This window comes from Ambystoma mexicanum, chromosome 3q, assembly GCF_040938575.1.
Source record: "Ambystoma mexicanum isolate Mex_15411 chromosome 3q, UKY_AmexF1_1, whole genome shotgun sequence".
NCBI classification, from domain to species: domain Eukaryota; kingdom Metazoa; phylum Chordata; class Amphibia; order Caudata; family Ambystomatidae; genus Ambystoma; species Ambystoma mexicanum.
In genome coordinates this window covers 879,183,968-879,198,724 of record NC_090926.1, presented here as the reverse complement: position 1 = coordinate 879,198,724, position 14,757 = coordinate 879,183,968, and the positions used below count along the sequence as shown (strand labels likewise).

General features: G+C 44.9%; 1 protein-coding gene across 2 annotated transcripts in view; it reads right to left on the bottom strand.

Annotated features, from left to right (window-relative positions):
• The window catches only part of TEX2 (testis expressed 2), a 1,181,730-nt gene that overhangs the window by 798,044 nt on the left and 368,929 nt on the right, over positions 1-14,757 (bottom strand). The gene's annotated exons all lie outside the window — the stretch shown is intronic.

The following is a 14,757-nucleotide window of genomic DNA, read 5'->3' as shown; positions in this document are numbered from 1 at the left end:
AGATAGTAGTGCTCCATATGATAACATTTCGTTTGAAGGAACGACTCTTCAAGATGATCAAGTTCAGAGCCAGCAGAATTTACTGAAAACAAAACAGACTCATCAACGTCTTCCAACACAAAGAAGAGAAAATCGTACTATAGCTCCCGTGGAGCATGACAAACAAAGAAACGGTTATAAGTTGGAAATCCCTTGCAATAGCAAAGGAAAACTTGTCACAGAATTAAATCCAAAGCGAACAACTGCTCAAAAACAGAAAACTGGAGAATTACAACCGAGGATATCCAGCTCTGGGGAACACGCGAACTCAACAAAAAAAATAAAATTAGTGAATGTGTTAGCAGATGATACTGATGTGAATCTGAACCGTGGTAACGTAATGCGTTTACTGCACTCAGCACCTTTACTACGGACGATCACCTCTGATGATCTACAAATCGTGGAATACATCTCGGAAGAACGAGTCGACTGCGTATTGTTACACATTAAGTCCAACGCAGTAAGAAGGCTATTGATGATGTTGATTATGTCTCGGTTTTGAAATTTTGAAATTTCAGAATATTTCGAGCCGCCAAAATCGACTGCTCTAGACGGCTCAGACAGGCACGAGACAAAGAGTTCCCTGAGACAACGGCGTGACCAGATTCGAAAGTATCTGAACTCAAATTCGATATCTGGAAAGAATAAGATCGATGTGCAAGAGGGAAAAAAACACTAACTAGACAACGATGGATTGGACACTGTTAATTCCTTGATCTCGTAGAACACCAGAGCCTTTAGTCATTTATATAACAACTTCCCTGTGGATCTATCAGACAACTTCATAGTATGCTTGCAGGAAACTTGGATGCGCCACCACCCTGTAAAGGATGGATACCAAATCTTGAGAAATCCTGCAAGGAAAAATACAAGAGGCCGTCCTTTTTCCGGCCTCCTGACGTTAATAAAAATAGGAACAAGTTGGGAAGTGGCAGAGTCAACAAATCCAAATGGATATGTGCAATCGACTTTGCTGACAAGAACAACTATAAGAGCTGGAAAAGTGGAATACCCACCTCAACACCTGCTGCTATTTAACGTATATTGGAATCCTGCAAAGATTTCGACTGGGACTTTCATCCAATCAATAACTACAATAATCGACAAAGAACAAAGACGTCTTCAAAATCTCTGGATAATTATATGCGGTGACTTTAACATATCGTGGTTCAATGGAAGTCAACAGGAAAATATTTGCTGCCGCGATGAAGATCAGAAGTCTTCCTCCAGAAGAACACGATGGTCAGAGGCAATGAAATCCAGAGATTGTATCATGGTAAATGGAAACGTGTCTGGTGATTCCCCACCACAAATCACGTGGCAAAACATGGGGTTAAAAAAACTCTGGATTACATTTGGGCATCGAATAACGTGATGCATAAAATAACCAAGCTACAGATAACGCCATCGAACAACAGTGACTACTACCCATTGAAATTGTTGTGGCAACCATGGTGCAGATATCTGAGTGGCACAGCGAGTACTCAATTAGAAGTAAATCCTGGCCGAAACAGACTCAGGATGAACATAAAACAGATTCAGCAACTGACTTCTGGATTTCAATATGAAAATAAAGTCTCCTCAGATTTCATAAATTATCCAGTCATTCTTCCTAAGCCGAATATAGTAAAGGCAAGAAACCCTCTGTTGGCATCAAATCACAAACATATGTGGAGCATGAGTCTGAACATTGAAAAGAAGAAACTGAGAAAAGACTTAAAGGATCTACGAACTAGATTCGGCACCACTAGTGCAGAAAAAATAATTAAACAACGAAAACAAAGATACCGAAATTGGCTAAAGGTATTTGTGCACCAGCGAGATCAGGAACGAGGGGAGGCGATGCTCTCCTTGATCAGAACAAACAACACCAGAGAAATCTGGAAAATTCTGAACCAAGGTTACTCAAATCAAGCAACAACAATGGCAAATGGAGTACCTGAGGCGAAATGGGTGTGTCACTTTCAGGAAGTATTCTCATCCAATGTTCAGCCTAAGGAGGCGGAAATTGACTCTGCGGATGTAGCCTGGCATACAAAGGAGACGGTAGATAACATAGTAAGTGCCATAGCAAAGCTAAAAAATTCCCGAGCAGCCGGCCCGGATGGCATCTCCAATGTGATGCTAAAACAACATCCTCGTGAATGGGCCATTTTCATAGGCGAATTGTTCGAGATAATAACGAAATCCAGGCAAATCCCATCATCCTGGTCTGAGGCAATAATTGTTCCAATCCACAAAAAGGGCAGCAGGGATGTCCCCGCAAATTATCGTCCAATTGCCCTATTGGACACCATAGGAAAAGTGTTCGCAACCTTTTTACAAGAAAAGATCTCAACTTGGGCCCTCGAGTTTGAATTAAATGATATCAGACAAACTGGATTCACGAAAGGAGTTGGAATCGAAAACAATTTAACCATACTGAATCTTCTGAAGCTAGAAACCTTGCGAGGAAAAGGAAAATTGTTCCTTGCATTTATCGACATGCAGCAAGTCTTTGATGGCATCAATCGGGAAAAACTCTGGGAGAAGTTGAAGAATTGGAATTGTCCAGCGAACATTCTGAATCCCATAAAAGCTCTACATGACCAAACGTCAATAAGAATAAGGTTAAATGATAACGGAGACCTTTCTGCACCAATTGTAACAAATAAGGGAGTAAAACAGGGCTGCCCTTTGGCAGCGATTCTTTTTAAACTATATATCGCGGATGTATCTGGAACACTAGCGAAAACGCATTGCTTTCCTCCCAAAATTAATGACAATCCGGTAAGCTGTCTTATCTACGCAGATGACCTAGTATTGATCGGCAAAACACAAGTTGGTCTACAGAGGTTATTAAATACACTAAAAACATACATGGTGGAAAACTATCTGAAGATCAACGTAGAGAAAACAAAGATAATGAAATTTGGTCATGTTGAGAGTCACAAAGACAAGAACTTCAATTGGACAATAAATAATGCCCAGATTGAGGAAGTGAATGAGATCTGTTATCTGGGCATATTTTTCAGCACCTCGATAAGAGAATGGAGCTGGGTGACTGAACTTGGAAAAAGAATCAAAACCTTGGCTCTCCAAGGATCCAGAATTCATGCACAGTATGGGAAATTCTCCTTGATCCCAGTACGAACCTTCTACATGCAAAAGGTGATACCATCCATAATGTTTGGAGCCGAAACAGGCTGGAACATTGACCACAAGATCTGGGCAAAATTTGAAGGTCTGTTTTGGAGCCGTGTACTAAGATTGCCTAAATATTTATCAATCATAGTCATACGCCATGAACTAGGGCTGGAGCCGATGCGTGGAATTGTAATCTGGAAATCGATGGCTCTGCTACGCAAGATGTCGTTGGAAAAGAGCGAACCTGCATTTAGATTATTCAGACCACAGATCAACTTGAAAACGGACAATTTACAGAAATTGTGGTCAGAAAAAGTGAAGGCAATTATGCAGGTCGCCGATGTTTCCATGGAAAGTCTACAAGAACATCCTCAATATGCAAAGAAAAAAATGAGACATTGGCTATGGATTGAGAATTTGGAAAAATACCACGAATTAAAAACTGCCCTGGATTTGAGGCCGATGATGAACAAATTAGACAAACTGCCAAAATATTTGTGTAAATTTCCATCAAGACGTCATAGAGATGGCTTTTTACGTCTAAGAACAAATACATATAAGACCAGGCAAATGTGTTTCATCCGGCACATTGATAATGTAACGGATCCCTTATGTAGGTTTTGCGCCATTCTTCCTGAAACGCTAAAACACTTACTGATCGAATGTCAACTGCTCAAAGATTTAAGATCTGTACATCTACATAATTTTGCTCCCCTCACTGACAGCATGGACGACTTGTGGTTACGAATCTTAGGTGGGAACTCAGTGCATCTGGCATGTGCTGTCATACATTTTCTAGATAAAGCACTAAACGAAACGAACTAAACTCAAAACCTTCAGAAATGGCACATCATAAGATGTGGAATTAAAACAAAAAAAAAAAAGGGGGAAGAGATCAATCAGTTGATGTAAGAAAATTGTAATAAAAGTTTGTAAGAAACTAGAAATTACAAAAAAAAAAAAAAAAAATCAATAAAGGTAACCGACAATAGACATAGGAGGAAAGCAGTTGGTTAGAACAATTGGCAGAATACTGGCCCCTACCATTAGAGACAGTTCTGTGTGGAGATCGCCCCCACCGGGGCACCTGTAAAATAAAGATATATCACAAGCCCAGTCCATATATTGTTCTATACGTCTTATTTCCTTCTGTAAGGTTAATACCACCCCAATGTACCTGGAATACTAGAGTTCTATGACGAGTCGTCCACGGATCCTTCTTGAGCAGCTCCCTTTAAAGCAGGAGCCACGGATCGTCGCGATCCCTCGAAGAAAGTGAACTCGGCGTAGAGGCAGCAGCTTCGGGCCCAGCCGTGCTCGTCGACGACGGAGCGTAGACGTCCTGCAAGTAAGAGGTGTGCGGGGCACCTCGATGTCGATAGTGCAGGACCGCAAAGAGTTTGTAAAGAACTGTGGCCCAGCAAGGGCATCGAGTCGTCCAGCGTCTCTACGGTCTTTGGGTGGCGGGAAACCCACCGGCAGATGCTCGTCGGAGCGTCGCCGGCCTGGCCTTCCCCAGCGGGATAAGGTGGGCGGCGGTACGGACGAACGTGTCCGTGAATCAAAAGTCTTAGGCAAAGGAGCGTTGCGGCTCCGGTCGTTGATGGCACGGCATCAAGCGGTCCCCTCTTCTGGGCAACACGGCTTCGACGGGCCTCCAGCGGTTATGCAAACCTGCGAACCCTGCTCGATGACGGTGGACGGAATGTCCAGTGCTTATCTTCGATCTCCTCGGCGGTCCCAGTCTCTGGTCGGCAGCCTGTCGAGGGCCTGACTTCCAGGGCGCTTCAGTGAAGGTTAGCAGTGCTAGATGGTCCCTCGAAGCACGGGAAGAGGACACCTAACCAGGTCCTCTCTTGGATCAGTCTCGACAGCTTTGGGCGAAGAGAGACAGCAGTCAACCTTCTTCAGGCTCAGCTTCGATATTCAGCTTCAGTTTCAATGTTAGTTTCAACTCCAGCTTCTGAACGAATTCTAGCAGTGAGAGGCCCCCAGATATACTAGTTGATCTCTCATTCATTCTGCTGGGTCACACTCAGGCAACCAATCACTCAGAAGGGCATTCAGCTGTCAGTCAGCCAATCAGGCATAAAGTGCACTCAGGCCATACTCCTCCCTCTCAGACACTCGCAACAAGGAATGTGTATTGGGACAAGCACCCAGCCATTCAACACTACACACTGCATTCATACCAGTTTCGGGCAGGGCTGTCTCAGTCATTGTGTCAAACACCAGAAACCAGACATCCACAACAAGAAGTGCATATTGGTCACACTCCATTCACCCAGGTCCCACCCACAGGGTGTACCCACAACATACAGTCACTGGGAAGGCTCCAGCCAGTCTGGCCTGGACTTTACAACAACACCATATATGGAACTTCCACCCAACAGCCAGTCAGGGGGCAGGGACAGAGTCAGGGCTTCTCAGGACTTTGGGAAAACAAGGTAACAGGCAATAGAAAGCAAGAGGCCACAGGGGCCATCTTGTTTCCTATCAGGAATCAACTGATTCCAATGGCAGGGCATGGGTATCCCAAAATGGGGGATACTCAGAGCACCTGTCAAATTCAGCATGGAGCTGCCGCCAGCCCATACCCTGCTCTGTGGGCCACACACAGGTCGCCAAAAACATACACTAGGGGCACAGGGTGATACCCCCACCCATGGGTGCCATATGGGTATCCCATAGGTCTATACACCTAAACCAAAAACAGGAAGAGCTGCACTGCCAGGAGTCCCACATGGACTCCTGGGCAGAAAACAATACAGAACACAAATGAAAAAGGACAGGGAGGCCCTGTCCCTTCAATGCATTTCCAGCATCACAGTAATTACCTGACAATTCGAGGAGAACCTGGGTGTCATCAGCGTAGTTAGTATACTGGACATCAGGTAGTCCAAGAGGTCAAGCAGAGGGCAATGTAGATGTTGAACCGAGTCGGTGCAATGTAGGATTCCTGCGGCACTCCACAAGTGATGATGGTCGGTATTGATTGAGCAGTCTATTGCCATTCTAGAAGTTCGACGGCCCAGGAAAGAGGCAATTTATTGTGCAGCTCTATCAGAGCAGTAGGTCATGTCTTTTAATCTTTCCACCAGAGGAGTATGGTCGACAAGATCAAAGGCCGTTGAGAGATCTAACAACATCAGGAAGACGGGATGACCTTTTTTTTGTTTGGTCTATCAGGTGGCGCTTGTAGAGTACAGTACTGATAAGGCGAAATGGCATGCGAGGAGGGACACACAACTTGTTTGTGGTGTTTGGTTATTTGCCTACCCATTGACTAGCCATGGCCATGATAATCCCTATGGCCATTCCCACCAAGTTCCTGCCCCTCCCTGCCCAAACACCCCCTCATGGGAACTCTTTGAGCACGCTTTAATCAAGCCTCATCATCAAACTTTGCACTCCAAGTGTATGCCAGTGTTTTTTCAAAGTAGTCTTCTGAGAGTTAATGACTACATTAGAGCTGTAAACCCATTAATGGCGTAATAAAAATGTCTTAACCAGATCTGCTTTCAGCCACTTGATTTATAAGCAATATGCGTGTCCTTAACTGAAGTCATTAAATACAAGCATTGCAAAGCCAACAGTTTTGACTTGTTTATAATATTATGCATTTGCCAGGTACTGCTCTTAGATCCCCAGGTACTCGCACCATTTTGCACCTGCTACCATCAATGGCCAGTTAATAACACTATGCCATTGCCTGGCAAGTGTTGGCATTGTCAATGCTGGTTTCAAATTCAGTGGATTTCCCTGGATTTGGTAATCGTATTTGGGGAGCTGAATGGACTCAACAGGTCAGCCAGCTTTTTCAATTCACCTGTATTAGCACCAGCATGGGATTTTCATGCTGGCGTTGATACAGTGGCTTTCTATGGAATCTGCCCAACTTTTGCACATGGTAAAAAAACATGCAGATTCCTTTGAAAATACGTCTTCAATCAGTGGGGGAGCCCTTTACACTTTGCTCAGCATATAGTGTAAAAGAAAGGTGTTTTGGCGATTTTCACCTGTGTTGTACTCTATACCACTATGTTTTAGAAAGATGAACATTGCATAAATGGAACATTATGCACAGAACTGCAACAGGACGTGGTACACCCTCTGTACAATTTAGGTTTCGAAAGAAAATTATCCCAATTGTGTGTTTTATATACAACACATTTCTCATCAGTAATTGGTCGCAGCCTCTACATTGATTGCAGGAGAGATCACAATGACTTGTTTTTACCCATGAGTGTAGCATCTCTCAGCACTTACCCCAGTTTCTGACTGGGCACACTTAGATTAACCCCCCATAATTTGTCCCCCCCCCCTCCCGTTTGTTCACTTGCACGATCTGAAAGTACCATGCCTTGAAGATAGGCTATCTTCCCTGCCTCCCCCCCTTGCATGGCGACGCCTCAATGCACTTGGAGAAACAGCAGAATCGTCCTCAGAACTATTGGCTGTTATCTACACTCTTAATTGTATTATATGCACTTACTCTGCTGGTGCAGACTTGTATCGTTCAGAAATTCAAGGGCTCTGAATGACTGTTTTCCCCCTTGTTCCCTCCTTCCTTGAGCGCTTTAAAACACTTGCCTTTTGTATAGGCGCTTTACAAATAAACAATACCATACCATTTTGTGGTTGTCTGTTTTACAGCCAAACTGCCTGAGACTTCAGCACAAATCTGAAATACACCATTTGAATAATTTTCTACAACATCCGTTGCATTACACGCTTTAGGCCGAGGCACGGCTTCATTTTATTAGCAGCAATATCCGTCATCTTTAAAAGATTTATACGCTGCTGAATATTTAATCAGGTGAAATTAAAGTAGGGCGTTTATGGCCTGGTGTCAAATTCCTGACATCCTCTGGAACCGTCTTAAGGAAATCATGAGAATCAGACATGCGCCTTATATAGGGAGGCCTGTATGGGGGGGTCTTCATTTCACTGAAGGATTTTAGAAAATTGATTTTATGATCTGGGTAACACCTCTCAAGGGAGAACAGGATCTTTTTAAAAGTTTCGCTTTCAAAATAGAGGTATGAATAGATGTATGAACTGAACTCCTTCCTTGAGTGGTAATTTCTTTGTATGTCCAGTCATATTTACAAGCTTACAGAGGCAGCCTTAGTGCGTGTGTGGTGCCTACACAGCATCACTGCATAAATAGAGAACACTGCTACTGCTATGTTCTTTGATACAAAAATGTACCCAATATGTGCACACCACTTATTTGGCACACAAGGCCAACATGTTATCTCTATATTGTTGCTCGTTTCGTGTGCACGCCATTTTATTTTGCATTCAACTGTCTTCACTTGGTGAAAAATATTTTCTCTCGAGGTTAAAACTGAAGGCGATTTGGACGAGAGAACTCCATCCATAAGAAAATAGAGATTTTTTTATAATAAAAATGGTATCCCTTGTCCCTTTTGTGGCTCCCGAAAGCGCGTTGAAGAGGCATGCTACACAAGCAACCAGAATGAGAATGGATGATTTTGCACTCTTTTTTCTCCTCAATATCCCCCATCTATTTTCATTGCTCTTTCCTTGCCTTTCTCCACTTTTTTTTTCGGTTCCCCTCAGCTCTTTGAAGTGTTCTAAGGGAGGCATAAACGCTAAATAGGCAACCAACAACACACAACATCAGGGTTTCTCCTCTCCTCTCCTCTCCAATAGTTTGCCACCATTTAGATTGCACTTTGTGTCAGCCATTTTAAGATACATTACTGGAAATGCACTTATGAGGATTTGCAAAAAAATTACCAAGGAAAACCTTCCCTAAAATGCACACTATGGGCCTCATTACGTGTTTGGCGGTATACTGATGGTAAATCTGCTGAAATACTGCCGAAATCAATTACTGTCACTTGATGCCGTAGAGTTATGACAGGATTACATGTCGTGGTAATTCCCCATTTTTGGAGTCCATAGACACCATGGAGTTTTTGGCAGATCTACCACTAGCATAATTACTGTCCAGTAAGTCTGCAGATTTTTGGAGGTAAAATTGAGGATTTACCTCCAGCAACAAGCTGGACGTGAACCCAACACTTTCCCTCTGAAATCAGTGGATTTATCCTCTGGTAATTCCGCCAGCGATAAATCCGGCAAAAAATATAATTCGGTGGTGCGGGTAAAGTAGCGGTAACGGAATTACCACCACTTTTTTCCTGCACCATCATACATGGAATGAGGCCCATAAAGTGAGTTTTCTCTTAATCCTTCCACATTCACTACTAGCAGAAACATTTAATTACTGGTATTTATGGACTGCGACATAGGCCATCCGTGAGAAGGGGCTCCCCAAAGACAGACAGGGTAAGTATTGAAAATATGTTTAGTGTTCCACTGTAAACACTTTAGAGGCACAGGGAAGCCCCGCCCCATTGGAGTTTGAAAGCATAATTACCTTACATCGTGTCCCTACTTTCTGTTACCTCCCCCTTTAAAACTACCCTCCCTTAACCCATCTTACCCGATAGTCGGGAAAATAGTGCCCAAATGGATTTTCCTCAACTTTTGAATCACGACAGCCATGAAAGAATCTAATTTTACCTGCCACAAGAGGGGCATGTGAGATTGATTCATGGGTGTGGAGACAAGCAGTGGGCTGAGGCTAGGCATTGAGGCATGGCAAACTACTGTTGTATGTGCTTGTGATAGCATAGCGCCATCTCCCTGTACTGCGTTGACCACCCCTCTGCCTGAAACTGCACAAAACCTTATTAGCCAAGAAGATGATGATATATTCTTGTGCTTTTTATTGGTAACCAGCATGCTCATTCTCTTCATTAGACAGTGGCTTCACATTCACACTCCGATTCCAATCCTAGAGTAGAACAAGTTATTTACCCCAGATAACGTTATTTCGATTGGATGTTCCTCCCACGTATTCCTCATCTTTGATATTCAATATCCAGCTTTAGCTGCTTCAGAAAAAGAATTTCGACAGAGGGCGATGTGCGTTGATGCATTCGACTCGATATCCCTCGAGGGCCTCCCTCTCGAGGATGAGGTCATCGAAGGTATATACAGCATGCGCAGCGCCCGTTGGCTTCAGTTCTGTTTTTTCTTTCAGTAGAACTACCCACATGAACACAGGTTTGATCATACTAGGCTTTTAAGGAGCCAAATCAGTAATAGCATGGGAAATTGTACAGTGTGGTAGGCTGTGAGGGCGATGAGGAATACGTGGGAGGAACATCCAGTCGAAAGAACTTTACCATGGGTAAGTAACTTGTTTTTCAAATGGATTGTGTCCTCCCACGTATTCCTAATCTTTGATAGACTCCCAAAGCAGTGTTTGTTTTAGTGGGGGGGAGTAAAATGTTATCATTGGTTTTCATTTACCGACTGAGGGAAGAATCAAGGCACTAATGCTTTGTGAACCCATGTAATGAAGACCACAGAGTTGCCTCACAAATGTTTTTAATAGGAACACCTCTTGCAGATTTGAAGAGGTAGCCATGCCCCTGCTGGATTGGGCCCTCAAGCCTTCTGTAGGGTCTTTGCCCGACAGCCTGTAGCATTCTGAAATTACTAGAATGATCCATCTTGATAAGGTCTGCTTTGTTACAGCCTGACCCAGTCTGTGAGCTGTATAACCTATAAAAAGTTGATCATCCAGACGAAGTTTGGACAATCTAGAAATGTAGAAGCTTAGAGCTCTACGTGGATCTAATCTGTGCAACCTCTCTTCCTCCTTGCTAGGATTAGATGGAAGATAGAAAGTGGGTAGCACAATCTTTTGTTCTACATCAAAATGTGAATTGATCTTATGCAAAAATGAAGGTTTAACCCTCAGGACGACTTTGTCCTTGTGCAATACTGTAAAGGGTGGTTTCGATGATAGTGCCTGCAACTCACTCTACGGGCTGAAGTTAGTGCTACTAACAAAATGGTCTTGAATGTTAGTAACCTTAATGGACATGAAGGTAGAGGTTCAAATGGTGCACGTATTAGAAATTTTAACACCAAATTAAGGTCCCAAACAGGATTCTGAAAAGGAGATGGAGGGAACACATTGGCGAGTCCCTTCAGAAATTGTATATCCAGTGGTATTTTAAAGTCTGAAGTTCATTCAGACGAGCGCTTAAAGATGGATAGCGCCGCCAAATAGCCTTTAATTGTTCCAACCTGGAGACCCAGATTGGCTAGACATAGTAGAAAGGATAATACCTCTATGTCTTGCATAGTAAAGAGTCTACATTATTGTCCCTGCACCAGCTGCAGAATTAGTTCCAACGGCAGCAGTACAAGGACTTCGTTGCTGGCCTTCTGGCCGAAAGCAAGATCTCCATTACAGCATCCGGGAGGTCCCAACTTCGTAGCTCAGCCTCTCAGAAACCATGCTTGAAGGCCTGAGTGTCTTGCTCTCCGGATGGAGAACCAGACCCTCCTCTCGCCCGAGAAGGTCCTCTCTTTGTGGAAGACGCATTGGAGGGCAGATGGACATGCCCGAAAGGTCCGGGTACCACGTGCTACTGACCCAATCTGGGGCAATTAGGATCATGTGTTTCCCAAACTTTTTCAGCCTCCTGATCACATGAGGAATGAAAGGGACTGGAGGAAACGCGTACAGGAGTGGAAAATCCCAGTCCACCACAAACGTGTCCCCTAGATCTCTTGGAGGAAATTCCATGGAGCAGTACAGTTCACACTTCCTGTTGACACTGGTAGCGAAAAGATCCACTTGAGGGGTTGCCCAAAGGGTGAAGATCTCTTGAAGGACTTCCTGAGCTAGTTCCCACTGGTGGGAGACGGTGCTCTGCCTGATCAGAGTGTCCGCCGCTGTGGTCTCCTCTCTGGCTAGGTGAACTGCTGATAGAGAGATTCCTTCTTCTATTACCCAGAACCAGAGCTGCATTGCCTCTGTGCATAGTGGTAGTGACCCTACACCTCCTCTCTTGTTGAGGTAGTACATGGCCACTGTGTTGGCCGTCATTATCAGGACATTCTTTCCCCGTACAGAAGGCAGAAAAGCCCTCAGCGCAGGCCAGATTGCTCTCAAATGATTGATGTGTAGTTTGGACTCTTATGGAGACCAACGACCGCCGATTGTCAGATTGTGGCATGGGTTCCCCACCCGTGAGTGAGGCGTCCGTCACTATTGTTATCTCCGGCCCTGGTTACCAAAAAGGTTCTCCCTTCAGAATGTTGTCCTCGCAGGCCCACCACATGAGATCTGGCGCGACCCTGTTTGGAACATGAAGTAGGTCTGACATGTTGCCCGAGAATTGAGCCCATTGAAGGGATCTCATTCTGAGGTGAGCCTTTGGCACCAGAAAAACGCAGGATGCCATGAGGTCAAGCATCATCAAAAAGTTGAAGGCCGGGAGACGTTAGGCACTCTGAAACTTGTAGACCATCTGCAGAATGTCTTGAGCCCTCACCTCGCATGGTGAGCTCTTTCCAAAGGATGGTTCCAGTACGGCCTCGATGAATGGGAGCTTTTAAGATGGTGCCATATGTGACTTCTTGTAATTGAGGGACAGCCCAGTCTGAAGAGAGTGGCAGGTGACATTGAGATGCTCCAGGACATGTTCGGGAGAATGCTCCCTGAGAAGCCAATCGTCCAGGTAAGGGTAGATGTGAATCCCCCCTCTCCTGAGAAACGCTTCCACCACCGCCATCAGTTTGCTGAAAACCCTCGGGGTGGAGGTCAGTCCGAAAGGCAGAACTCTAAACTGATAGAGAACCACCAACGGCGAACCTCCGGTATTTCCTGTGCTTGAGATGTATTGGCACATGAAAATAAGCACCCTGAAGGTCCAATGACACCATCCAATCCTGGAGTTGGAGTGCCTGAAGGATATATGAAAGTGTGACCATCTTGAACTTGTCCTTGCGGAGGAACTTGTTCAAGTATCTCAAGACCAAGATGGGTCTCAGTCCTCTGTCCTCCTTGGGTATTAGGAAATATGGAGAGTACCATCCTTTGTTTCTCTCCGCTATAGGTACCGGCTCTATAGCAACTTTCTCGAGCAGGGTAAAAATTTCCTGCATAAGGAGCGGATCTGGAACCTTCAAAGAATGGTTCCCCGGTAGATGCTTCTGAGGTCTCTGAGCATCTGCAGTAATGTCTCGCCATTATTTCAGATGCTGAGACAGTCTGCCTCCCGCTGGGGTTTTGTGACTCAAGACCTCAGAGAGGTTTTGAGGCGGCTGAAGCAGTGGCTGTTAAAGATGCCCCTGCTTCAGCGAGCTTTGCACCTCTCCCTCGTCCAACACGAGAGAATCTCCTTTGGCCCCTTTGACCAGCCATTCCTCTTGCTCTTCCAACTGAGGAGTAGTAGCAAAATGATCTACCCCTCCAAGAATGGCCACTGCAGCGAAAGTGGTGATGCTGCCTAATAGCGCCACCCAAAGATTTGGCTGCCGCCTTAGAGGTCTGCAGATTCTCAAGGCTTTTGCCAGCCTTGCTGCTAAAAAGGTGAAACTCGTCAAAACGCATGTTAAGGAGACTAGATTGCACATCCAATGCAAATCCTGACTTCCTTAACAACGTAAAGTTGCGAGTTACGGTGCTTGCTACCAAGGTTCTGCTGATCCTGTCAGCAGAATCCAGACCCGACTGAAGAGACTCGCACATGGCTTCTTTGCCATCTCTAACAATAGCCCAAGAAACTGCCTCTTTCCTCCCCTTCGGGAATATGCTCAGCCGCCATGGAAGTCCCATAAAGTGAATGAAAACATTAATAAGGCACATGTGGAGTTGGCCAACTTACGAGCCATGCTCTCTGCAGAAAAACCACTTTCCTTGTCCATGCATCTACTCTTTTGTCATCCCTATACAGGGGGATGGTTGGATAAGCTGCCTGTTTTGAGGTTGCAGTATCTGCCTGCACCACCAGACCTTCTGGGGTGGGGCGTTTTGATAAGTAGTTGTAGCCACTACTAGATGGGCAGTATTTTCTCGTCAAGTTCTTGTTTAAGGCCGGACTTGACTCCGGCATCTCCCAAATGAAAGACACCCTTTTTTGAAGAGCAATGTGGAAAGGTAAAATGGGATACTTTTGCCCACCCTTATCAAGGATGTCTGTACGATCATACTGCTCAAAGAGGAGGGTAGGTCTACTCCATCCCAAGTGTCAGGTGCAGAAGTCAAAGTGGGCGACTTATGGTGCCTCTTCTTTGACTTCCTCGACGACGATGAGGAGTGGTGGGAGCCACTCCTCGGCCTGGTCCTTTTCATCCTTCGTTCGAGGAGAGTTGCCTGTTGCATTGTCCGAAGAAGGTTTCTTCGACGGGGTAGTCGACGGGGATTTCTAGGGGGTTTCTACCTACTGCCAATTTCCCCTTACGCTCCTTCAGAACTTTTCCGGTCATTGATTGGCATCTCAAGCAGGCCGTGCTCTTGTGCTCCACACCACAAGCATTCTCGATCCGGATCGGTTATCGACATCTTGGTACCGCAGTCTTGACACTTTTTAAACCCGGACTTCGGGGTAGTCGATGTCAAAGATGAAGACATTTTCGCGAATTAAATTATTGAAGTGCCCGGTAGTTCTCGAAGCGTAAGCTTACTCGGAAAAACATACGGTGCCAACGGGTTCTGCATGTGCTACATATCCCCTCGATGACATC